This window comes from Chlorocebus sabaeus, chromosome 20 (genome assembly GCF_047675955.1).
Source record: "Chlorocebus sabaeus isolate Y175 chromosome 20, mChlSab1.0.hap1, whole genome shotgun sequence".
In the NCBI taxonomy this organism is placed as follows: domain Eukaryota; kingdom Metazoa; phylum Chordata; class Mammalia; order Primates; family Cercopithecidae; genus Chlorocebus; species Chlorocebus sabaeus.
Genome location: NC_132923.1, coordinates 75,860,910 through 75,887,431, shown reverse-complemented (window position 1 = coordinate 75,887,431; position 26,522 = coordinate 75,860,910). Strand labels below are relative to the sequence as shown.

The window sequence follows — 26,522 nt, the reverse complement described above, 5'->3', positions numbered from 1 at the left end:
CTTCAAAAACAAAATTTTATTCACTCACAATGTGGGAGGCCAAAAGTCTGAAATCAAGGTGTGGGCAGGTTTGGTCTTTCTGGAGGGTCTGAAGGAGAAACAGTCCTATACCTCTCTCCTAGCTTCCAGTGGCTGCGGGTAGTCCTTGGTGCTCTCCAACTGGTATCACCTGTCTTGGCTTCCATCTTCACACCACCTTCTCCTCTGTGTGTATCTTCTCTTCCTATGAGGACACTTGTCATTGGATTTAGGGCCCACCCAGATATTCCAGGATGATCTCATCTCAAGATCCTTAACTAAATTACACCACAAAAGTCCCTGCTGAAAATCAAGTCATACTTGTTACAGTGGAGGGTATGCAGGTTCGTGGCGTCTTGAACAAAGAATTGGACAAAATGCACAAACAAAGCAAAGAGAGAATGATGCAACAAATGCAGATATTTATTGAAAATGAAAATATGCTCCACAGGGTGGGAGAAGGCCCAAGCATAGGGACTCAAGAGCCCCATTACAGAATTTTCTGGGGTTTAAATACCCTCTAGAGATTTCCACTGGTTACTTGGTGTACACCCTATGTAAATGAAGAGGATGAAGTAAAGTCACAAAGTCATCTACTCAGTGTATGCCCTATGTAAACAGAGAGGATATTTCTTGTCATAGCTGAAGTGTTTCCATTTGATTTAGTTCTAGGAAGTCAGCATGAATCGGTCTTATGCTCCCAGCCTCCAGACCCTATTCTCCCACCTCACATTCACCGATTCAAGGTGAATACATTCTCAGGTTCCAAGTGGACACATATTTTGTTGGGGGGAGGGGGGCGGGGGATGGAGGGAGTGCAGGGGGTCGGCACAGGGGCAGCCATTCAACCCACCATACGTAGTTCCCTACCTTGAAGTGAAAGAGACCAGATACAGAGAGGTAATGATAATCAGCAGTGCCCTGGGCAATATTTTTGAAGAGTAAAGTGATCATTATCTGGGTTACAGTATTTTTATCATCTCCTTTAAACATCTAAATCAATAGAAAATGCAGATATTGAAATTTGTGAAACCCAGAGGGGTAAATGTGATTGCCTGTGTACTATATATATCAAAAGATCAAAAAGTTCATCTTTGGAGGAATTCATGGTCACCTGCTGAAAATCCCAAAGATAAATGAGTCAGGAAATCCTCCCAGCTTATTGTGAAAAGGCATTCCCAGCTCAACAAGGATTTCTTGATTCTTTCTGCTGCTGGCATTTCTATTGATTGGGAAAGAAGATCCCAGGAGAGAAAGCATCAAGGTGATCTGAATAATATTCTTGAAAATGCCAATGCTTTGTAAACACTAAAGATAAAACATGCCGACTATAGAGAGGAACAAGAGGTATCTTTTGTCTAATGAAAGAAATCGTTTATGTTGTGCGCACCACGTTTACATTTCTTTACATCCTCTTTCATGGAGAGTGTTTTGTAAATTAGTTAAGGTAGTTATAACTGTGGTTCCTCAATTTCAAGACCCATTTTCCCTTTTCCAGGTCAACTTCACACGAACTAACTTTAAGGGATTCCTCTTTAAGGGAATTTTGTAATACTCAGAAAAACGTGACTTTTATGAAAGTGTTAGAGGAGAAATGCAATGGCTTAAAATCAGCTGTGTTATTTGAGAATATAAAGAGAATTTCAAGTCCAAACAAAAAAAAATAGACTAATTATTGGTTCATATAAATCACTGAGCATGTAGATAATGAATAAACAGTTACATGTGTTTACATAATTTTGTATGAACGAATCTTGGAATCTATCCATTCTTTTCAGCAAGTTTTACTGAGTGCCTGTTGGACCAGGGACGATGCTACTCTTTTGCTATTTAGGAGGTGCAGTGGGAGAGTCAAACAAATGCCCAGTATTATCAGTCCTCGGCTGCCCAACCTCTTCTAGACCTTCTATAGTGATGGGTATTCACTACCCTTCTAGAGCAGCTAGAATCTTCACTACCCTTCTAGAGCACCTAGAATCTACAGGAAACAAGTAGAAAGTTGGCAAAAATGCAGATTCCTGGAGCCACTCTGGAAATTCTGATTCAGCTAGTGTGTTGTGGGACCCAGGAACCTGTCATATTAACATGCACCTTGGGTGACTCTGGTGGAATTGTTTCCCAGGTGGTTCAGACACTGCTATTTTGAAAACTACTTGTCCAGTGGAGAGAGAACGTGTCAATCATGCTGTCAGACCTGACTGGTGAACTTGAGGCATGCACAGTACTGAGCCTCCTGGTGGTGAGTCAGAGGGCAGGAATGGGTGCCTCAGACAGTCTCCCTGGAATTACTATCCACCGTCAACAAGAAAAAGTCACAATTTTGCAGCTACACAGAAAAAGTCATAGTTCACTCTCTCATTAACTGTTTATTGAGCACCAGTTATGTGCCATACGCTGTTCTTGGTGCAGAGGCTAAGCAAAGAATGAAACAGTCAAAAACCTCATCCTTCTTGGAGCTTACATGCAAGAGGGGGAATAACTCTCAACTGTGCTCCATTAGTTTCACTCATGCATGCATGCATTCATCTGTTTCACAAGCATGGATTAGACCAGGCATGGTGGGGGTGGGGGGGTGCCGTAGTTCAGAAATAAACCCCACAGTCCCTACCTTCTAAGGAACCTACAGTCAAGGGGGAGAGACAAACTAGTAACACCTTAGAGGCAGTTTATCAAGTGCAAAGGTAGAAGAATCTGGAGGTGTCATGAGAACTCAAAAACAGCCAATCAAGGAAGGCTTCCCAGAAAAAGTGATAGTATACCTAAGCCTTGAAGGACAAGCAGGAGGTAACAGCAGCCACAGGCACATCAACATGAGAGGAGAACATTGAATGGAGCTCAGTATAATTGGAGCAAGGGTGAGAAGTAGAGAAAACTGGTCCAGGAAGCTGCAGAGGCAAGTGGGGACTTTGACTATGGAGACTAGATTGTATCCTGACCTCCATGGGGAGCCACAGAAAAGTGTCAAGCAAAATGGAGTATCCTACTCTGATGTGTGTTTTAGAAAGATATTTCTGAGTTCAGTGAAAGGAATGAATTAAGAGAGTAGAGAGTAGATTCAGGCAATGAGAAGGACTTATTACAATAGAACAGGCCCAACTGGGGCCCGAATACACTAAGGCACTGTATATGCAGATGAAGAGGAAGGGACAGAGCTCAGAGATATTTGAGAAGTGGAACTGAGAACACTTGATGAGCCATTAGGTGCCAGGAGTATGAAGGAGAATGACAGTCCCTAAAATAGTTGGATGACAGTTATGTTCCCAAAATTTCTCATTAGCTTTCCCTTAGGATTCCCTTAGTTTTCCATTTGTACATCCTCCTGGTTCTTCCCAATCTTACTGCTGCTCACCATAAGTGAACTAAATTAATGGAGAGCTTGGCCGTGGTCTCTGTGGAACAACTTACTCAAGGTGAATCCACATACTTAAATACCCCAGTCAAATTTAAATTATCTTCAGGGGGTCAAATCAACTAATAAAAAAAGGAATTTAGTCATCATCTAAGGCAGAAAATCCCGAAGAATTGGAAATTCTCTTTGCTGAGTAACTGAATCTAGAGTTCATACAAAGCAAATTGCCCTCTATGGCATTCAGAAAATAAGGGCAGACCTGCAAATCCAGAAGAGTGGTTACCTCAAGGGGGCTGAGGGCAATGAGGGCAGAGGAAATGCAATTAAAGAAATGTAGAAATCTTCCATTATAATTATGGGGTTTTATTCTTTTGCTGGTGGTGTAACATAAATGTTCAGTTTATTTTATTTTATTTTATTTTATTTGAGACAGAGTTTTGCTTTTGTTGCCCAGGCTGGAGTGCAATGGCACGACCTCAGCTCATCGCAACCTCCGCCTCCTGGGTTCAAGCAATTCTCCTGCCTCAGCCTCCAGAGTAGCTGGGATTACAGACATGCACCACCACACCCAGCTAATTTTGTATTTTTAGTAGCTACAGGGTTTTCCCATGCTGGTCAGGCTGGTCTCAAACTCCCAACCTCAGGTGATCCACCTGCCTCAGCCCACCAAAGTGCTGGGATTACAGGGGTGAGCCACTGCGCCTGGTCAAACGTTCACCATTTTATACACTGTGTGATGGGCCTAAAACGTTTCAGACATGCCCGATATCCCTTTAGGGCTCTGCTCACTAACTGTGATCTGGAGAAAAGGTTCCAGGAGACCCTTTAGCAAGTGACAGCTGTTTCTTCTTCACCTGGGTACTGGCAGATTCTTGTATATCTGAAGGGATCTTACGCATGGAGAGTAATGTCTGTTGCTAGTTGTATTCTGATTGCTTCTTGATAGACTAAACACATGAATCTGGTAAACAAAACTTTGAAAATCAAAGAAAAACACTGAAAGAAAGACAACAGAGATAAATTTAAGCCAGTGATTTTTATATCACATAACTCAAAGCCCTAGACACTCTCTAGAGACAGACGGTCGAGTGACCCAGGCTGTGCCTCCTACCCTGGTTTCCCGCCAGTGTTTCCGCCTGACTATATACTGTGCTGGCTCACCACACAGTAGATTACTATTAATGATGAGTTCTATAGTTTAAAGAAATTTCATAAATAATGGATTTTGAAAATTAGAAATTTTAATTTCCTCCATTTTTCCTTCACAGCCAGAATTTAGGCATGGCTAGTTTACTGTATACATGCCCACACACATGCATAATGTATACATACAATGTATACATATGTACCTATATATACATAATGTAAACATACACACACAGTATGGTTAATGACCAAAAGGGTCCAACAGAAAAGAGCAATATAAAATTCCTGAACAAAAGGCTGGGCAAGGTGGCTCATGCCTATAATCCTAGCACTTTGGGAGGTCGAGGCGGGCAGATCACTTGAGGTCAGGAATTCAAGTCCAGCCTGGGCAAAATGGCAAAACCCCATCTCTACTAAAAATACAAAAATTAGCTAGGCGTGGTAGTGGGAGCCTGTAATCCCAGCTACTCAGGAGGCTGAGGCGGGAGAATTACTTGAACCCGGGAAGCAGAGGTTGCAGTGAGCCGAGATAGCACCACTGTACTCTAGCCTGGGCAACAGAGTGAGACTCCTTCTCCAAAATAAAATAAAATAAAATAACTAAACAAAGATCCCATTTTTCCCTTGGTTTGTTAAAGGAAATAAGCTATTTTTTATGTATTGACTTCTCCATAAAGCCTTCTGTGATCATTTTATGCACACTAAGCTCTCACTGAGGGCTGGTACTGGTACCTCTTGTGTGAGCTTATAGCTTTCACTCTACTAAGCCCACAGTTAACACTCTGGTACTTGTCAAGTGAGCAGACGAATGAATGAAAGATTAAAGTACAAAATAGTAACAAATAGATGAATGGTTGAACAATTTGTCTGATCAATTTATTCACACATGAATTATGTTCTGCCCTCATTAAAGTTATGGGTCATCCACAATATGAACACATATATAAATTTCTGCAGATGTTAATTTCACAGCCAGAAACCATACCTGACAACATTTTCATGTGTGAATACTTAGAATGAAGGCAAAATGTCTTTCTTAAACTAACATGATTACCCTTGACAGTAGCGGTATAAACAGACTCTTGTAAGAGATTTGTTGATTATCTTTTTGCAACTAACATCCACTTTGTAGATCTGCATTACCATGAAAAGGCTTTCTGTTGGGAAACATGTTGGGAACCTCCCATGCATAAGTCTGCCAGAATGCAAGCAAAGACTACCTTATTGCCTATTTTTTGATGACTTTTCTTTCACGAACAAACCCAAAGGGCAACAAGTTGATCACAATAGTTTCCTCACTCAACAGAAAGAAATGAAGACTTAATGTTAAAATCCAATTCAATTACCATTGGTTGGGCATCTACTAGCAAAAGGACTGGGATAGATGGAGCAGTGAAGTGCAAAGATATCCACAAGAAGTTGTCAATCTAGGTAGAGTTGCAGGCATTTCATTCTTTGTTTATTTACTTAACTAGTATTTATTTAACATATGCTATGAGCCAAGCACTTTTGCTGAGCCCTGGTGATAGACATAAACATACAGGCACGGTCCATTCCCAAAGTGAGTTTGCAGTGCTATAGGTAAGGCGAATATTAAATAATGGGTGTATGAACAAATATAAATTATGAACACAGTTCAATGTTTTATAGAGAAATGATGAAATTCTATGAAAGAGAATAATAGGGGATAATGTTCTTTAAAGGGAGGGTTCGGATGTGACATTTACAAGAAAGTATCCATTGTGCTGCCTCCTACCTGTGACCCTTGTATTTTATATTATAGTGTGAGTAATAAGAGTTGGTATAAGATGCAGGAAGTTCTGTGGGCATATAGGTTAAAAAGACATTTAGCTCCAGTTAAGGGATTCTTATGGAAAAGACACTTTTTTGAGGGAAGTGTCTTTCTTCACATCTTCCCTGAAGATGGACAGAGATTTCACATGTGAATAAAACTGCATGAACAAAGGAAGAGAGGAAGGAAAGCAAAGTGTGTCTAGGAAACAGCAAGTAGTTGAGTATAGCTAAAGAACAAGGTATGATTGATAGGGATCAGATTATGAAGGTCCTAGAATGCCAGGCCAAGGATTGTAAACATTACCCTATAGGCACTAGGGAGTCATAAATAGCTTATGAGCAGGCTAGTGGGATGCTCATACCTGTGCTTTAGAAACCCAGCATGGCACATGAGTGGAGAGTGATGTACAAAGGATACACTAAAGGTGGCTAGAATAACGAGATCCAGATGAGATTTTTTAAAAGAAGCAAAATGTCCATGGTTCACCTGAGAATAATGAAGGCTTGAAATGGGACAGTGGGTGCAAAAATGGAAGGACATGACAAATGGCAAATGCTGACTAGGTGATCTGCCTGGCTAGACATAGGCCAGTCCTGATGGGCCTTAATAAGTGAGAAGGTTGTGTCAGTTGTAACACTGAAATCTTGAATTTTAGAAACTGGAAAGCTGGTGGTGTCACGTCTATGGAATAGATGCTTTGTTTGATTTGGGATATGTTGAATTTGGGAGTTTGCAGAGCCTTCTGTCTTGCAGGCTTTAGAAGTTCAGATCCGTAGCACCCAAGCTAGAATGACCAAGCCAGAGGCGAGTGACTTGATTCACTGAGGCAGCTACAATCCAGACCTTGAGTCCCAGGACTCTGCATCTGTTTTGTTTAGCCAGGGGATTACTATAAAATATTTACTATACTCAAGCCTGGGCCTCCCCTGAGAATTGGGATCACAGCGCCTAACCTAATATTCTCTAAGATTATTACTGTTAATAATTCCTTATTGGGGAAATCAAATAGTTACGACTTTTCACTGTTGATGGAAAAGCTTGAGGGGTGAGTCATGTATTACCCATAGAGGAGCTCTGTACACACTAGGCACATAGTAAAATTAGGTTCAAATGAAATGCTATGGAAGAGTGTTTCATTTCAGAAAGGCTTACAGTCATCCCCTTACTGGAAATGAGTGTTAGAAGGCATTAAAAGGCTGTGTGCCCTCTGCAGTATTTAATATAAGGGCTCTATTTTTCTTTTAATCTACATGACATTGATACTAAAATTTGTAAGCAGTAAAAGCAGTTGCAGGAGACTTTTTCAGTTATGGTACTGTATCATTTATGAAACACATTTGCCAATATTGCTCTTCTGATCCTCACGACAACTCAGCAGAGTTTGTGTTGCTGCCCCTCCTTTCCTTCAAAGAAACTGAGGCTCAGAGAGGTCACAGGTGGTGTGCAGCGTCACCTAAGTAGAAAGCATCAGAGTCAAGGTTGAGCCCAGAGCCTTATCATTGTAAACTGTATATTCATGTAGCACTTTGTAGTTAACAATGCACTTTCATGATAACCTACTAAATCTTCCCACGGACCCAGTTTGGTAGTCACTGTTGATACCCTTTACAGCAGAGGGACCTGAGAAGCTGAATGACTTGGCAATAGTCACAAGAGAGTGGGGGAGCTGAGACTCCTAGCCTGGGCACTCTCTCTCCACTCCCCACCTTGTGTGGGCCTCCTTCCAAGACCCCAGAGGGTAGGATCCACTGATTATCATTACTCTCAGACAACCAGGACTCTCATCTGTTGCATACTACAAGACCAAAAAAGCTCCCATGAGTTCTTCCTTCTTCACACACCTTAACCCAATATATACTGCTGAGGAAGACATCTTTAAAAATGCAGGACAATCCCTTGAACCCAGGAGGCGGAGGTTGCAGTGAGCTGAGATCGCGCCACTGCTCTCCAGCCTGGGAGACAGGATGAGACTGCATCTCAAAAAAAAGAAAAAGAAAAGAAAGAAAGAAAAATGCTGACCCTTCCTTGAAGTTTTTCAAAGATTCCAGATTCAAATGCCCAAGATTGAACTTCATCAATACATACCTATACATACCACCACCAATATCATCCCATTCATGGAGTTTACCAAGGGGAAAAAAACTCTTTGAATGCCAAAGGCCAGTCCTCCCTGCCAGTTGATAATGGCACCTATGTTGTCAGTTCAGCTGATCACTCCAGGCAGTAGCCAAAGAATAAAGAATAACCCTTCCCAGCACACAGACTGTTGAAACTAGCTTGAATATAACTGAGTCACTTTGAGCCACTCGTATCCTGGAGCCTGTTAGCAACAGGTATCACAAAGCGTACTCTGAAAGCATTGAAGCATAATGCAGGTTTTACCAAAAGTTTCTTCATGGAGATAGAGGAGGAGGTTCCCATTTTATATGATAAAGCAAAACCTCCTCTAACTCATTCCTGGAAATCCCTCTGGTTCCCCAAAGCACCTTTCGGTATAGCTGCTCCTCCCTCTCTCCTCCTTCCTGCAACTTCTCTACACCCATTCCTCTCCTGTAGCCGCCGCCACCATGCCCCGTATCTCTCTTTCAGCAAAGCAACTGGCACCCCAGCCATCAACCCTACTCAGGAAACCTAAGAGTATTCCTTGGGATCTGTTCTTTTTAAAATTTGGGAGCTGTTGAATAGAAAGAGAGAGAGCTGGAGAAAAATACAAATCTAAAAACTGTTGATTTCATTATTGTTCCTGCTCAAAAATACTAACATAATAGCCAACATTTTCTGCTCCCGATTCTTTGCATACTTTCTAATGCTCAAAACAGCCCTATAAGGCAAATAAAGATCTCCATTTTATAGATGAGAATGCTGAGGCTTAGAGGAATCAAAACTTCTTACCAGCTATAGATGTAAAGTGGCAGGCCTAAATCTACCTGACTTTAAAACCCATGCATACCCCAGCAGACCTCACAGAGGCAGAACATTGGGCTGCTTTTCCTTTGGGAGCTGCCCTCTCCTCCCAGCCACTCAACTCAAGCCAGCTGCAGGCCCCTCCCCCATTCCACCTTGTGGTTCCTCTGGCCAGAGGGAAAAGGAAGTTTGTTACCTTTCAGCTGATAGTCCCATTTCCTGAGCCAGCTCAAGGTGCTGGTGCACACATGGCCCAGCTCTCCCATCCCAGAGACCTGCTCACTACCCTCTAGTCACATCTGGGACATATTTAAAATTACCTCTAACCACAACTGCAAAGTAAGATGGCAAGAGATTAAGCAAATGCCATAGGCTTGCTTGCTAAGGTTCAGCACAGGAGATCTATGTCCCTACTTCCCCTACTCTGGCTCTGCCCAGGAAAACTGGGCAACTTCATATGGGAAGTCTGATCCAATTGTTTCCACTTGAGAGCAAGTACAGAATCCTTGGATGTCTTCTGGACTCAGTGACTTCTTGCAAGTGGGGAGTGATGGGAGGTGGTGGAGGGTGAGTTGTTGTGAAGCAATCAGCCTTGAAACCAAACTGGCCCAAGCACGTGTCCTAGCTGTGCTGCTCACTATCTGTGTAGCCCTGGGTAAGTTACCTAACTTCCCACCTGCAGTGGTGTTTCCTCGCCTGAATATGAGAGGGTTGTTAAGGATTAATGACAGAAAGCCTGCATCTAAAACAAAGGCTTCAGTAAATGTAATTTATCCTCATTATTATTCCCAGTGGGAGCGTTGGCTCTCTCCTATCCTCCCTAGCAATGGGGCAATCTTTGAACCTCTGGGCCCCAAATTTCCTCACCTGCATTGGCTGGTCAGAGGCCATGATCTCTCAGGTCCCTTCCTGCATTGGTTATCTATGAAGCAACCTCCATTTGGCATTTATTTTCCTGCTTGTTGGCTGAAAATAAGTTCACTCATTCCCAAAACCTCTTGGAAAAAGAGGGACTCTGCTTGGCATAGGCTGTCATTGGAAACAGCTCTTCTTTTCCAGAATAGCAATAAAAAACATGTGTTGTTTGCTGTTTGTTCAAGTTCAGAGGGAAGGAGAGATGGTGACAGTGAATTCATGTGACAAAGAGACCTGGGATGGAATCGAGGTGGGAGGACAGGTATTTTTAGCATATTAAATCCACAATCTGGGGTTCTGAGGGGCCTTCTACTCTGTGTAAGTTTGCCTAGAGTACATACCTGTTGTGTGATAAAAATAACAGTGTGGCATTCTTACAGTCCTCCATCCTGGAGTGGAACTTTTCAAATCAGAACCCTGGGAGTGACAGTCAACATTGAAGGGTGCCAAGGACAGGGAGCAGGGGCATGATGAAATAAGTATTAGCCCGTGATAGAGAGGAGGAAAAAAGGAGAGAAAGAGAAGCAGTACGATCTGGGTTCTGATCAGCTGGGCCCCTGCTGTTGGCCAAGCAAGCAGGCTTTGCCAGGAGCTTCCCGAAGGCAGCTGTCCAGCCAACCCCATGCAAGCTCCTGCCAGGAGGCATCATTACAGACGAGTGTCTGATCAGCTCCATCGAGATCACATTAAAGGCTCTCCTACCCACCCCCCTTCTGAAAGAGTGTTACCGTTTGGACAGATTTTCAGGGTCACTTTCTGACCCATCTCTGGAAAAACAATCACTGTCAGACCCCTCCTGACTTATTTGCTAATGGGAACAAAAACCATACATCTTTATTCAAAATAAAGAATGATGCCCAGCACTAGCCCTTGGGCTCTTTGAAGGACTTCTGCTTCCTTTTCCCTTGCATGTTCCACTACCCTTTGGCCACTCCTGGAAATAAGTCCCCTTCCAGGTAAGCATGCTTTGACTAATTAATTTATTCCATCTGTTCTTTCCTCTGGAACTTTCACCATGACACAGAAGGTTCTGAAACAGATTTGGTTCTTACATTGATAACCAGGTAACCGATAATGGATGGAGAGTAGAGTATGGAGGGCTGAAGGAAAGGGGCATATAAGTTTTGTCCCCTTACATGTGCCTGACTTTTAGGCAAATCTCTGATTTATCCAGTCCATTAAAGGCATGGAGACATCTGAAAGTGCATATGAAAAAAGCTAATCTCTGCATTGCAAGGGAATTTTTAAAACCATACCCTGTTCAGGTCACTGGTAGAAAGAACGAGGAGGAAGGGAAGTAAACAAACTAATGAATAACTGTTCATGATTCATGTGAATAAATGAATAAACACACTAATGGAGAGCTGACCACGAGCCAGCTCCTCAACCAGGTGGTTTATTTGCTTTTTAACTCTCAGGACAAGTTTGTGAGTAGGTAGAATAATGCCTGTGTTACAGGCAAGAGAGCTATACCTCACAGAAGTGGAATAACTTGCTTTCGGACACACAGACCTTGAGTGGCAGAGCACAATTCAAACCTACATCAGCATCACTCTAAAATCTACTCCTCCTAAGCCACACTGAGACATGCGCATTTCTTTGCTGTGAGTTTGTCTCTTCTAGAATTCTGATGATTCAGAGTCTTTGGCAGGACCCCATCATGTCTTCAGAGGTGGGGAAAATCAGCGACCGCTGCTAGGGTGGGCAAGCTCTCCCTGACAGCTTGGGAGAAGCAAACATTGCCTTCTATGCACAGGCTTCCTTCATTGAGTTAGTTACCTTTATTTGAAGTCAAATGCCGTTTATCTAAATTGACAGCAGGTTGCTGATCAAATATTACTGAGTCTTCTCTAGGTGTGAACCTGGGTGAGTTCCCCTGTATACCCTTGGTTAATGCTTTGTGACTGTGGGAGGCAGAACTGAGGAGTCTGGCTCAGCCTAACGCAATGTGACAGCTAACATCCAAAGGAGAAAATAGTCCCTCTCTACTATTTCCCACATTCCCCATGTTTACAGCGTGCACATTACAAACCCAGTCTTCAATGGACTTTTTAACACACTAGGTGTTGCCACTTGGAAAGGTTACTTTTACATTTGTAATCTTTGCATTGTGTTCCCTGCTATGGATTATGGAGCAAGCGAATGAAAAGCAAGTAAGTGTTCAATGTAATTGTGTGTTTGGTTCCTCTGATACCCTGTTGGAAGAGGCTTACCAAGGGAGAGGCCCAGGCCATATGGGCTGGGGTGCAGATGCTGGTGGCCAGGCTCAGTGCCCCAGAGGTTCATGGTGGCTCTCAGTTGATGTTGAGGCACTCTGAGGGAGTCAGGACAGACGTTCTTCAGTGCAAGAGCAATGCCCGTTCCAGCCTGGAGTCGATTGCGATAACCTTGACAACAGGAACAATGAATGGCACATCATTTTCCTGAGGATGCATCGGTACACGGAAAGATCTCTGCCAAATCTCATCCCCTTGCCAAGGCTTCCAGGTGTTTCTTTGTGTTCGCGCAGAGAACTAACATCATTTTTTTCCTTCAGTTCAGAAGAGGTGGTCCAGAGTGTTTAAGCGACAGTAGTTGCAACATGTCAGAGTGGGAATTTATTATCTCAGCCCCAATAGGTCTTAATAAGCCTTACACAACTGTTTAGGCATTTATTCTATTAACGGCTGTTCATTCTGGTGGCTTCACCTGAATATTCATGATCTTCCTATCCCCAGAGCTTCAGCATAGCAGCTGTTTAAAACCCGCAGCAAATGTTCAAGAGAGTTCCACAAATATAAACACCCTCACAGCTGAATGTTCCAGCTCTGGCCTTACAGAGGCTAAGCCATGAAACATTTATGTGGAGTGGTTTTTGGAGGGCAGCATTTACAAAACTTAAATAATCTTTCCCCTTTGGGGAGCCCTCAACTCTCTTTGAAACATGACCACAAGGACAAAGGGTCCAGGAGGACCCAAGTCCACAAAGATAACTGCCCCCTCCTTGCTTCCTCCTAGAAAGGGAGGTTCTGAATAAATTCGAACTGGAAGGGAGCTAGAGTGAGCTTGGGGGGTGGGCCAGGTGGATGTGCAACCCACTTCAGGGGAGAGGGCCAAGTCAGCTCCTTGTGAAAGAGTGAGGTGGTTTGTACAGGGAATATTTTTAGTGTAAATATATCAAAAGAGAAAGCATTGGTGGTGGTTTTTCCAAAGGGATATAACCAGGAATGACAGGATTAAATTAGCGAGAGCACAATCTGACATGAAATTTTGTGAGATCTCCCTCTTGAGCATATGTTTCCTGCCTTTCAAGTCAGAATGCAAAGTAGAAAAAGTTCAGGCCCATCTTTATGATTGGACAAATCTCCCCCTTGGGCAAGTCACTTAACCATTTTGTGCCTCAACGTCCTCATTTATAAACTAGAGGGGAGGGGGATGTTGTGTCAAAGAAGATGATGAAGTGATGGCATTGTGTAAACCAATAATGTAGTATAATTAATGTATTAGAAATACACATTCCCATTGTCTTTGACTTATCCAGAGAAGATTTTTTAAGAATTAGTTTAAAAGCATAAAGTTAAAGATAAGTAAGCATACTTTTCTAGCCTGTTTGTGGAAGACCAAGCTCACCTTGACCAGTGAGGACAGTAGGGGGAACAAGGATATGGGAATGTAGTGAAAAGAACATGGGTTGTGGAGTCAGATTAACCTGGATTCAGCATTACTGCTGCAATTTGGGCAAATAATGCAGCTTTTCTGAGCCCAGTTCCTTCATTTGTAATATGTAAAAAAATACCTTACACGTTTGTCACAAGGTTTGAGATGTGTGCAATACACAGCACAGTGCCTGGCACGACATAGCTGCACACCAGATGTGATTTCCTTCTCCCACCTCTGCTATGGGAGCACAGCTAGCCTGTCAGCCCGAGCAGGCCCACCCTACAGCCCCCTACCCATAGCAGTGGTGATCTGGGAGCCCACAGTTAGGTGGACAGACAGAATAGCACGGTTGCCAGCCAGTGACTTCTCCAGGCAGTACACCACCTCTGCAGGTCAAGAATCTGGGTTCATTCTTCCCTGGGAACTCTATGGGCTGAAAAAGAAGGAGAGAGAGAAAGGCTTTTTGGAACTTCTGAAGGAAAATGCCCACCCCCGGTCAAGGCTCCACTGCTTGTGCCTCCCCAGAATGCACATGGGAAATGCTCACATGTGTTGTCATCTGCTTTTTGTATGCATGTCCCTCAATAGGGAACTGCTTCTCCACCTTTTGTAAATGCCATCTTTGGATTCGCAAAGAAAAACCTCAAATCCTTTCACGGTATCTGGAATTCCAAAATAAAAGAAATACAATGACCAACATCCACTCAATGTGATGATAATATCAACGTGTTTTTTAAGCTGTGCAAGCTTTCTCCCTAATGCAGCTTCATATCCCAAGCTTGAAAAAAAATCATAATATAAATGAGAATGAGAGAATCAAACATGGTAAAAATGAATTAATATAAGCAGGTGTCAAATGTTATAATAGAGGAGCAGAGCACGTCCCTGGGAGCATTGAGGAAGAGGGAATCTGCTGAGAGAACCAGGGGAAGAGCTGCAGAGAGAAGGGCACGATTTGAGTGTACATTTTCTGAATGGAAAAGCTGGAACAGTTATTCCAAGGACAGGCAACTGAATGGACAAGGTTCTTAAGGGAAGGAAAAGGATGATGTGATAAGGAAATGATAAAAAGCTCCTTATGGCTGAAGTGGTTGAGTGGGGAGCACTGTTGGAGAAGGTTCCAGAACTTTGTGCTGGGCTGAGGTGCTGGACTATATCCTATAGGCAGGGGTGGAATAATATCATCAGGACTCTATTTCAAAAGAAAAATGCATGCATGTGTATGATGTTTAAAAATTGAGTTAGGAAGACCAGAGACAAAGAGATCCTAAGCCATTGATCTCACCCTGCCAATTAACCCGCAAGGTGGCCATTGTTTCTATTTCCCTATAACAGTAAGGAAACTGGAGCTCAAAGCAGCCCATGACTTGCTCTTTAGCTGTTAAGTGGCAGATCTGAGACTCAAACACAGACCTCTTGATTTCAAGTCAAGGGCTCTTTTTATTTCTCACAACTCATTAGCTACTACAACCACAAAATGCAGACCCTGATTTGCTTTCAGGGGTTCTGAACTTCTTTATGCTATGGACCCATTTAACAGTCTGGTGAATCATGGACCTCTTTTCAGAGTAGTATTTTAAATACATAAAAGAAGAAAGTGCATTGAGCAACTAAAGTTACTATGTATGTTGTGATCAAATATATACACATTATCAAATAGATAGCTACCAAATCCATGTATCAAAATATTTCAAATAGTGTGCTATAGCAAGAATAGTGCTTCTGTATTCATGCATCACAAAGCAAGCTCTATTAGAGGGATTAATATTTACCAGAATTTCAAGATAGTGGTAAATGTAAATAATGTTTCAAGACATCTTCAATGACTGCAATGTGATATGAAGATATCTGTGATTTCTAGTGATGACAAAGTCCTGGTTTTTGCTAATATTACTGTGACTCTCCATTGCTAATATTATTGCTCTCCATCATAATTAGCAGACATGATAAATTTCTTTCAGAGATTAGTGAACATAAAGGCATAATTTATTTTCTCATCTAAATTCAAATATCCTTGAATAATATCCATGAACCCTGGTAAAGAACCTCAGAAAATATTTCAAATTTGAGATAGTCTATAAAGTGATTTCTAAAATATTTAGGAAGTAGATCTTTTTTTTCCAAATGAACCAAGAAGTCAAATTTCCATGATGAAATAGTTCAAAGCGGAAAATCTCTGGCTGAAGCTGCGGAGGAAGGACTCCCAAGTCTCCTCATTGTGCCTCTTAGACCCATGAACCCCAAATAGAGCCAACCCATAAGACATCTCCTTCACAGAAAACACTTTGTTATGGTTTCCAGCACTTGTTGGCAGTGCTCAGCTTTCTCAAGGCAAGGGTCTAGAAAGTTTTCTGGTGATAGCAGCCCTTTCCTGAAAAGACACTGTCATTCCACTCTCAGGAAAGCTTGCTTTAAGGGCAAGTTTCAGAACAACCGAGGAACTTCAGGAATATGCCAGGGGTAGCATTGTTCATACACAGGCCTGCTTCCAGTGAACAGTAAGGGTTTCGAGCTAATAAGGAAATAATCCATTTTCAGCAGATGAAAGAAGAGGGATCAGAAAGGTAACTTGAGCTGAGAGTAATAACGGTGCCAAAAGCTTATAATGGAAACTATCTGAAGAATCCAAGACCCTTTGTTAGATATGAATGATTTCTTTTTTCTGGTGAGAAGTGTATGGAGAACATGAGAAGAAGGGCCTGAGTGGATTTTATGAAAAAATCCTCTGTCTGGGGAAGAAGGGTTTGGGGTTAGGTTGCAGCTCCACTGTATCCTTCAGTTGCATAACAGGGAGGGAGTTGAAAGATGTTCAAACCACCACAATATGATGTGCTCTGTCTTTGAACTCTTTCTTCCAGATTTTAACTGTAAGTTCATACATGTTTCCCCGAAATCCCTCTAGCTAGGTGTGCAATAGACAGCAGACAGAAACAAATTTAATTAACAAAGAATTCTTAACATTGCACACACCTGGAGTTCCCCACTCTTAGCGCCAGCATCTGTACTGTAATAGTCAGCAAGAATCCATCTAATCAAGATACCTATATATAACAATACTTTAAAGCTCTTAGAAGCAGGATTTTTTAAAACATCAAATGGATTTCATTAAAAATGTCTAACTCCCTTCTTAAATACGAACTAGAACCTGTGGCCTTTACTATCAAAAGACAAAGAATTATAAAAGGCATGGAGTGGGCTATCATGTCAGTTTATAGTTCCTTTTATTCATTCATTCATCTAATTATTCAAAAACTATTTATTGAATGGTTTTGATGGTCGATGGGCTGAATGAGGTGCCGGAGAAACATTGCAGAACAAGACCCAGTCCTTGTCCTCATAGAAGACATAGAGAGCAGACAGGCATTACTCCAATGATTATTCCATTCCTCCTCATTCTCAGCCTTCAGTGTGACTAACAATCATCCAGGAAGCTTGCTTAAAACCACATATTCCAAAATCACCAGACCTGAAGCGGGGCTGAGGAATTAGCATTTTTTTAATGCGTTCCGCGGTGAGTCTGGTGCGGGTCTGTTGAAGAATCGTGCAACTAATGAGGCTACAGAACAGTCTCTCTGTGTTTCCTGTGGCCCCCGAGTCTTCTGTCCCAAGCTTTCCACACAGGAATGCTCATTTCTTGCTTCACAGCCCTTAGTCTTTGCCTGCACACTTTCTTAGAACTCAGTCTTTAAACACTAGGTTCCAAGCGTTAAATAATTTATTTCTAGGGAAAACTCTGATTCCCACCAACATACTCTGAAAACACCTTCAGCATTTTCCTGCAGCTCCCTGTTCCCTAACCTGAACCCCCTGCCACTCCACCCTTTCAGAGAGCTGTATCGTTTCTCTATCCTGTGAGGTTCCGCAGTGGGAGAAGTTTCACACCCCTTTGGACAGGGAGAGTCACTTTCTGCTTGCAAGGTGCTTGAGTCCTTCCAATAGGAAACCATTCAATAGCCCATCACACCTGGTATTATCAAAGGGCATAACTGTTTCACCTCTGCATGCCTCCTGTTACAAACACACGTGTTCGCTCACACATCTATATGTATATAAGTAGGTTTGCATATAAAACTATCTAAATAAATAAAATCTGTCATTTTCTTAATGTTATCAAAAGATATCCATTTTCAAATTCTCACGTACAAACCATATACAGCCAGCAGTCCATATGAAAATGCGACTCTTCTCAATTCTATTTTCATAAAGCTACTACAAAGGAAAGAATCCCAGTCTCAAAGTATAATGGCCCTTTCTCTTCCTGTAGATAACAGAGTTAGGATCATGCCTTGACATGACCCTGTGCCTGGACCTTACTGTGACTCAGCCCATGACTCCAACAAATTAAGGCAAGACCAGCTTTCATCTCCCTCCCAAGCGCAAATTGTTGCTGCTTAATAATCTCCAAACCAACTAACTATATCCCAGTATATTCTAATACTTGTGAAAGTCACTCCCTACATTTTAAATTTCTTCATAATATGGTAATACCTTACCATTAAAAAAGTAGGTGTTTGGGGTGAGCTGAATTTGTGAAAAGTGTGAATTATAAAGTATATCTTTTCAGAGAAATTTTGTTACTATAAAATACAACTAAATTAAGTAAGTATTGCCTAGTAGAAGGCATGCTGCCCTGCCCTGCTCTAATGAGTGGATGAGAATAATTTGTAATTCACATACAAAGGTACTGAATTGCTTTTTTAAATGTTCCTAGCATAGTGCACACATGCTTCCAAAGGACACATCACAGGAATTAACCAAAGCTGGTTCTGGAAATACTCAGTAGGGATATTATAGCAGATTTAAGCACTGGATAATTTTTTGAAGTCTATATCAGCCCAAAACTTCCATGATTATGTGACAAACTCAATTTAACATATCTTTTTTTAAATTTGATAAAATTATTTTGAGTTATCATGAAGTCTACACTAGTAACACCCAAATTGAAAGATTTTGCTGAACCCAATTACTCTGTTTTCTGATTTTTGTAGGAAAGTTGATATTTGGTGTCCTGCCAAGAGCATCATGTTCCATGATATCTAAATGAAGAAAAGTAGAAAACTTTACTTCAAAGATAAAAAGAGTAGCACAATAATAAAATTAGCAACTGACATTTATGTCATAGTGTACAATTTACTTCCAAATGCTATATCTTTTTAAATACACACTTATTCTGTACAATAAGTAAAGAGAGTTATTATTAATAATTCCATCTTAAAGTCAGAGAATCCAAGAATCTGTAAGCTCTTTTAGGATCGCGGTTCAGGTCTTCTGACTCCAGAGTCTACCTGGTGTATAATAGAAGCTCAGTATGTATTAGTTTAATAAATGAACAAATTGATTAATTAAAGTAATTAAGGATATCCCAGCTAATTAAAAGAAAGCACAACTAGGCAAAGGAAACTAGTCATTTCAACACTAAACATCTCTCAGATGCTTAGGAATACAGCAATCCTGTCATAATACATAGCCAGGACTGGCTACATAATTTGCAGGGCCTGCTGTAAAGTGAACACATAAGGACCCTTATTCAAAAATCATTAAGAAATTCAGGAGAGTAACGACAGAGCATTCAAGCACATGATCCTTCAAAGAGCAGGGAGCCCTGATGACTACGCAGATTGTTCGTCCTTGAAGCCTGCTCTGCACAGAACATTTTAAAGCTTAGAGCAGTAGCTCCTGGAAGAAATGATACCACCTTGTGGATAGCGTTTTTAATATTTGGTAGGTGGGCAGGTTCTTGGTTGGTACAAGGAGGCTCTGCTGGTTCATAGTGGGCAGGAGCCAAGGATTCCAGAGATCTTCAATGGCACGGACAGTTCTGAACTATGAAGAATCTTTCTGCTTCTCAGAGAGCTTTTGAATGTTCCATAGATACTTATATGGCTGAAAAGCCTGTTTTTTAAATTATCTGAGCTTAAAATCTACCTTTGCTTTACATATCTTGAATTTTCCAGGAATATAACTACCATGTCAATTCTGGAAATGTTGTGTGCTGCTAGTTTAGAACTGTAACGACATCAGTACTTCTTGTGGCATATGAGGCACCAAAGTAACCTACCTGCATCATTCTGCATTTGTAACTGTCACATCATTCAAAGTGATTCAGCAGAGTAGTGTGAAGTTCTGACTCCTTCATCATATCTTCTGGTACTAGCCATACTTTTACATAAAGGAATATGTATTATTTTATCATAAATTGTTTTCCTTTTATTTCCCATTTAAATTAGAGTTAGAGTATTTGTTTTTTCCTAATTGGATGAAGGTAGGTTGTAATATTGAATCATTTCATTTCATGTTGGCAAAAGGAGATTTCAAAATACTTGTTATATAAAGTGGCTTTGGGTATGAAAGAGTTGGTAACCATAGATTTACAGGCATAAGATTACAAAATGTTTGAGCTGGAAAGAATTTGGGGGATTATCTAATTCACTGACAGATAAGGAAATTGAGTCTGAAACAAATTCTTTATCTTGTCTAAGGTCACCCAGCAATTATTGGCAATGCCAGGACTTAGAACCATGCTGTTTTCCAGGACTACAAAAAAAAATTCATCCTTTCCTTTTTATTGTCCTTCCTTCCTTCTTTCTTTTCAATAAGTGCAATTGAGCTCCTGCAGGTCAGGCATTGGGGTGGTCTTGATAATGCAGAGATGACTAAGAGACACCTCCAGTCTTTAAGGAGATCACAGGCTGTCTGGAAAACAGGACAGAGCTTGAATATGGTATAGCATGCCTTAGAGTAAACCTATGTTCAAAACATTACAAGGAGCAAACGACTGATCCTTTTCCTGGGAGTTTCCCGGTGATAGTGAAATTTGAATACTGAGGTGGGAGAAAGGCTTGGCCCAGTAGGAATAGTGTCACCCTCATTTAAGCAGTTGCCCTGCCCAGGTGTGCAAAGCCACAATGGCCAAAACGAGACTATCTGTAATCAGGTATCGACTGCCTACAGCCCAGACAGAGTTGGAGCCCTTAATGGCAAGAGTACAAATAGAAGCACAGGCTTGTCATTATCTTACCCAACACAGCCCTGAGACCAAGCAGAGGGCAGGGCTGTTTCAGAACACTTGGGACTTCATGAGGTTGACAGGGAGGAGGGAAATGAAAGGGAAAGTCTCCAGGCAGCTCCCTGGGTTACAAGGGCCTGATAAGCCCCTGGATTTCTGCAGGCAGTGGCCAGAGTGCAAGCTAAGAAAATAGCCTGTTGATTGCTGAAGTGATTAAGTGGATCGCCTTATTGATTCTTACCTAGCTTGGAACAGACCTCAATAACCAACATCAAGTGCTTTAATAAGAGCAAAGGAAAGATTTACTGGATGCGAGTGCTTTTCATTAGAGAGGACTGAGGGGAAATAAAACATACTGACCCACCAGTGAGGGGCCACGGCATGGCTTCCAGCCTGGTGACTGCCAACCAGACAGGAAGGTGAGTAAGAGGAAGTCAAATGAGACAGCCCTTGGGCCTGAGCTTATCAAAGCGTTCAAAAAGAATTTCCACAGATTGCTAGATTGTCTGCTTCCCTTTTCTTCCTCTCCACACTGCAAATCTCACCACCCAGGAAGCGAGGACACAGTCAGAGTGGCTGCTGCTTACTGTGCCCAAAACCAGGCACCAGCTTGGCCTTTTGGTAAGGATGACCTCTAATCGTCACCTCAACCCTACAAGGAGTGTATAATTTTCTTCACATTACAAAGAAGGAAACAAAAAGTAAAGAAGACACTCAAATGGTGGCCTGTCATCTCAGCATTTTGGGAGGCTGAGGCAGGAGGACCACTTGAGCCCAGAAGGCCAAGACCAGCCTGGGCAACATGGTAAAATCCTGTCTCTACCAAAAATACACACACACACACACACACACACACACACACACACACACACACACAAATTAGCTGGGCATGATGGCATGCACCTCTAGTCCTAGCTGCTCAGGAGGCTGAAGTGGGAGGATCGCTTGAGCCCAAGAGCTCAAGGTTGCAGGGAGCCATGGTTGCACCACTGTGCTCCAGCCTGGGTGACACAGTGAGACCCTGTAATAAAATAAATTTTAAAAAAACAATCCAGATAACTCTAGCACCAAGGTCTGTGATTAAAAATTTTCTGTGGGCCTCTATTTTTCCTCTCAAGGCTTTGAGTTGAATACACTCTACCCTGCATAAATTGGCCAAATTTTTATTTTTAATCAGCAATTGCTGTGTGTCAGGTGTCAATCAAATAGTACACCATTTAAACTTCACAACCAGTTTAGAAGTTGGCCCTGTGATTATTATCCCCATTGCAGAGATCAGTCAACTGAGGCTTGGAGCGTTAACTTGCCCAAGGGTTCTTCAGTTAGCATGCAGCAAAATGGGACCCTGAACACACTGTTGTCAGAATCCAGGTCCTAAACTCTAATCAACTACATCTTAAAGAAAGCATAAATGAAAAACACAGGTGGCAGTCTAAGAAGACACAAAAGAATGCAAAGACTACATCCATTCATTCAAATGTTCAACAAATACCTATTAAGCTCCGACTGTACAGCAAGCATTTTTTTAACCCTGAGGACATACAAAGTGATGATCAAAAAAGGCTGTCATGAGAACAATTTCTTTTGAAGACAGCAGATAATAATAGAGGAAAATATGAGATAAATAAGAAGAGTCCTGCAAGAGGGAAGTACAATAAAGAAAATAAACCAGGGCAAAATGGGCAAGTCTGCATTATATTGGGTGGTCAGGTAGGTTTCACCTGAGAAAGCTGCCTATAAGCTGAGGTTTCAAGGACAAGAAGGTACTAACTTTGCAAAGGTTTGGTTGAAACACCTTCTAGGCAGGAGACATAGCAAGTGCCAAGGCCATAAGGCAGGAATGGACTTGGTGCCTCCACAGAAGAGGAGGAGGCTGCAGTGATGAGTGAGGGGATGGTAGAAGAGGAGGCCTGAAAGGAGGGGCAGTGAAGTCTCAGGGGCCTGGCAGGCCATCACAAGAAATTGGATTTCATTCTAATTAAGAAAGGAAGCCATGGAAGCATTTGAAATATTTTCAGTGATTTGCATTTTTAAAACGTAATTTTAACTGCTGTGTGGAGGGGACAAGAGGATTCCGGGAGACAAGAGGGGAGGCCACTGCAGGACTTCAGATGGAGCAATAACGTTGGCTCAGATCAGGTATAAGTGAGCTACATGAAGAAGTATCCACATCCTGAATGCAATTGGGGAAATTGCTGACCTCACTTGCCACTTTGCACTTTTGGAAGTGGACAGGAGCTGCTGCCTTTCTGATACTCCCACATGGTACCCCCTGCCAGCTGCTTTCATTATGTTTTGACGGGCTTCTGCCAAGTCAGACTACAAAAACTTCACTGAAATAACAGCATGTGATGCCGTCACCTCCTCTGCACACCCCAGGAGAGGGTTTTATAAAGTTTCACAAACAACAACGCCTGCTAGGAAGCCAGACAGCTCCCCTGACCACTGCCCAGGCTGACCCAGACAGAAGAGAGAAGCCACTGGCAGAGAACTCCCTGCTCTTCTAAAAAGCCCCAGAGGTGGTTTGCCCTGTTCACTGTGGTCAAGGTGGCATTACTACTTCAGAAGAAATAGAAAATGAGGTGAACTAGAAGAAAACTGAGGTCACAATGAGATACTACCTCATATATTTAAAGGCAACTGAGAGACGCTGGGTTTCCTCCTGGCATGTCTGTGAAAATGCAAGAAAGGTCTGTCTACCACCAACTTGTTTAAATCAGGGGAAATTCATCAGAAGGATAATGAAGAACTTGACAGGGAGCATTCCTTTGTGTCATGTTCTCAGGAGGGAAGACAGCCAGTGGCATGCAATCATCTTCAGGTCTGACTGGGGGAGACAGAAGGTTGGGCACAAGGTGAACTGTCAGGAGAAAAAAAAAATTAAGAGAACCTTAGAGAAGATGAGTCTTGTACATAATTGATCTGACAGAGCACTGCCCACCCCATCACTACAGCTGAAATATGGCCACTTTCTCATGTGGGAATGTACTTGCGTTTAAGGGCACCAGATGCCATGTATTAAGGAAAGTGTTTAAGCAAGAAAGATAACATGTCTGTCAGTCTGAGCTAGTGATTGTGGGGACTCAAAGACTACACCAGAGTCTCAGGATCAAAAAAATTCTACCTCTATCCTAAATAAAAAGGAATTTTATTCATCAAATGAATGAAGGAAGGGAGTGAATGACTTATGACAACCTCCCCTCCTGACGTTTGGTTTGTTAGTTGTACTCAGGGAAAAAATGCTGTCCACTCTAGAGAACGTCATAAAAAGTGGTTCTAGAATTAGTCTCAGCTACCTGAGTTTGCTACTTCCTAAGGGTAGGATAAAATAAATCCATTATTTCATCAACAAATACTTTTTAGTATTTGTCATTCTGCTAGGAACAATATTAAACAAGATAGGCACACCATCCCTGCCCTCATGAACTTAACAATTCAGTCAGTTTTCAAGTCTTTTTAGATATTTAGGCATATGTATTAGTCTGTTCTCACACTGCTATAAAGGACTGCCCAATACTGGGTAATTTATAAAGAAAAAGGTTTAATAGACTCACAGTTCTGCATGGCTGGGGAGGCCTCAGGAAACTTACAATCATGGTGGAAGGAGAAGGAAGCACATCCCTCCTCACATGATGGCAGGAAGAAAAAGTGCCAAGCAAAAGGGGGAAAAGTCCCTTATAAAACTATCAGAACTCTTGAGAACTCACTCACTATCACAAGAACAGCAGCATGGGGTAACCACCCCCATGATTGAATTACCTCCCACTGGGTCCCTCCCACAACACATGGGGATTATGGGAACTACAACTCAAGGTGAGATTTGGATGAGGGCACAGACAAACCATATCATTTATCTCCAGTCCTTCCCAAATCTCATGTCCTGATATCATTTCAAAATATAATTATGCCTTCCCAACAGTCCCCCAAAGTCTTAACTCATTCCAGCATTAACCCAAAAGTCCAAGTCAAAAGTCTCATCTAAGACAAGGCAAGTCCCTTCCACCTATGAGCCTGTAAAATCAAAAACAAGTTAGTTACTTCCCAGATGCAATAGGGATACAAGCATTAGGTAGATATGCCTGTTCCAAATGGAAGAAATTGGCAAAAATGAAGGGCTACAGTCTTCATGCAAGTCCAAAATCCAGCAAGAGGTGGGCTCATACAGCCTTGGGCAGCTCCGCCCCTGTGGCTTTTAGGGTACAGCCCCCCTCCCAGCTTCCTTCATGGGCTGCCAGTGAGTGTCTGAAGCTTTTTCAGGTGCATGGTGCAAGCTGTCAGCAGATCTACCATTCTGGGGATCTGTAGGACAGTGGCTCTCTTCCCATAACTCCACTAGGCAGTGCCCCAGTAGGGACTCTGTATAGGAGATCCAACCCCACATTTCCCTTCCACACTGCCCTAGCAGAGGTTCTCCATGAGGGCTCCGTCCCTGCCGCAACCTTCTGCCTGGACATCCAGGCATTTCCATACATCCTCTGAATTCTAGGGAGTGGTTCCCAAGCCTCAGTGCTTGACTTCTGTGTACCTACAGGCTCAATACCACATGGAAACTGCTGAGGTTAAAAGCTTGCACCTTCTGAAGCCACAGTCCCAGCTGTATCTTGGCCCCTTTTAGCCATGCCTGGGATGCAGGGCATCAAGTCCTGAGATCACACAAAGAAGCAAGGCCTTGGGCTCAGCCCACGAAACCATTTGTTCCTCCTAGGCCCCCTGGCCTGTGATGGGAGGGACTGCTGTGAAAGTCTCTGACATGTCCTGGAGACATTTTTCTCATCGTCTTGGTAATTAACATTTGGCTCCTCATTACTTATGCAAATTTCTGCAGCCAGCTTGAATTTTTCCTCAGAAAATGGATTTTTCTTTCCTATCACATTGTCAGCCTGCAAATTTTCCAAACTTTTATGTTCTGCTTCCTTCTTAAACATAAATTCCATTTCCAAACAATATATTTGTGAATACATAAAACTGAATGCTTTTAACCACATTCAAGTCACACCTTTTATTTATTTATTTAATTTTATTTTTTCAAGATGGAGTCTCACTCTGTCACCCAGGCTGGAGTGCAGTGGCACAATCTCAGCTCACTGCAACCTCTGCTTCCCAGGCTCAAGCAATTCTCCTGCCTCAGCCTCCCGAGCAGCTGGGATTACAAGTGTGCACCAAAACACCCAGCTAATTTTTTTTTTTTGAGATGGGGTCTCGCTCTGTCACCAGTCTGAAGTGCAGTGGAACAATCTCAGCTCACTGCAACCTCTGCCTCCCAGGTTCAAGTAATTCTTCTGCCTCAGCCTCCTCAGTAGCTGGGACTACAGGTGTGCACCACCATGCCCAGCTAATCTTTGTATTTTTAATAGAGACAGGGTTTCACCATGTTGGCCAGAATGATCTCGATCTCTTGACCTCATGATCTGCCTGCCTCAGCCTTCCAAAGTGCTGGGATTACAGGCATGAGCCACCACACCCTGCCCACATCCAGTTAATTTATGTTGGCCAGGCTGGTCTCAGAACTCCTGACCTCCAGTAATCTGCCTGACTCAGCTTCCCAAAGTACTGGGATTACAGGCATGAGCCACCGTGCCCAGCCCCAAGTCACCTCTTGAGCACCTTGCTGCTTAAAAAATTTCTTTCACTGATACCTTAAATTGTCTCTCTCAGGTTCAAAATTCTGAAGATCTCTAGGGCAGAGGCAAAATGCCACCAGTCTCTTAACTAAAGGATAGCAAGAATTACTATTTTTCAAGTTCCCAATA

At 42.3% G+C, this 26,522-nt stretch overlaps 1 long non-coding RNA gene across 2 annotated transcripts in view; it reads right to left on the bottom strand.

The window, feature by feature from the left end:
* Positions 1 to 839: 839 nt before the first annotated feature.
* LOC103224710 (uncharacterized) overlaps positions 840 to 26,522 on the bottom strand; it is a 144,168-nt gene continuing 118,485 nt past the window's right edge. The window contains exons 1-4 of one of the 2 annotated variants that reach the window (XR_005241215.2): positions 14,314 to 14,428; positions 14,060 to 14,199; positions 12,341 to 12,514; positions 840 to 7,761 (exon numbers count right to left, since the gene is read on the bottom strand). This is a non-coding gene — a long non-coding RNA (uncharacterized lncRNA). Of the gene's footprint in view, positions 7,762 to 12,340; positions 12,515 to 14,059; positions 14,200 to 14,313; positions 14,429 to 26,522 lie in introns of those variants that run through there. The other variant, XR_012089643.1, reaches the window with a different exon arrangement.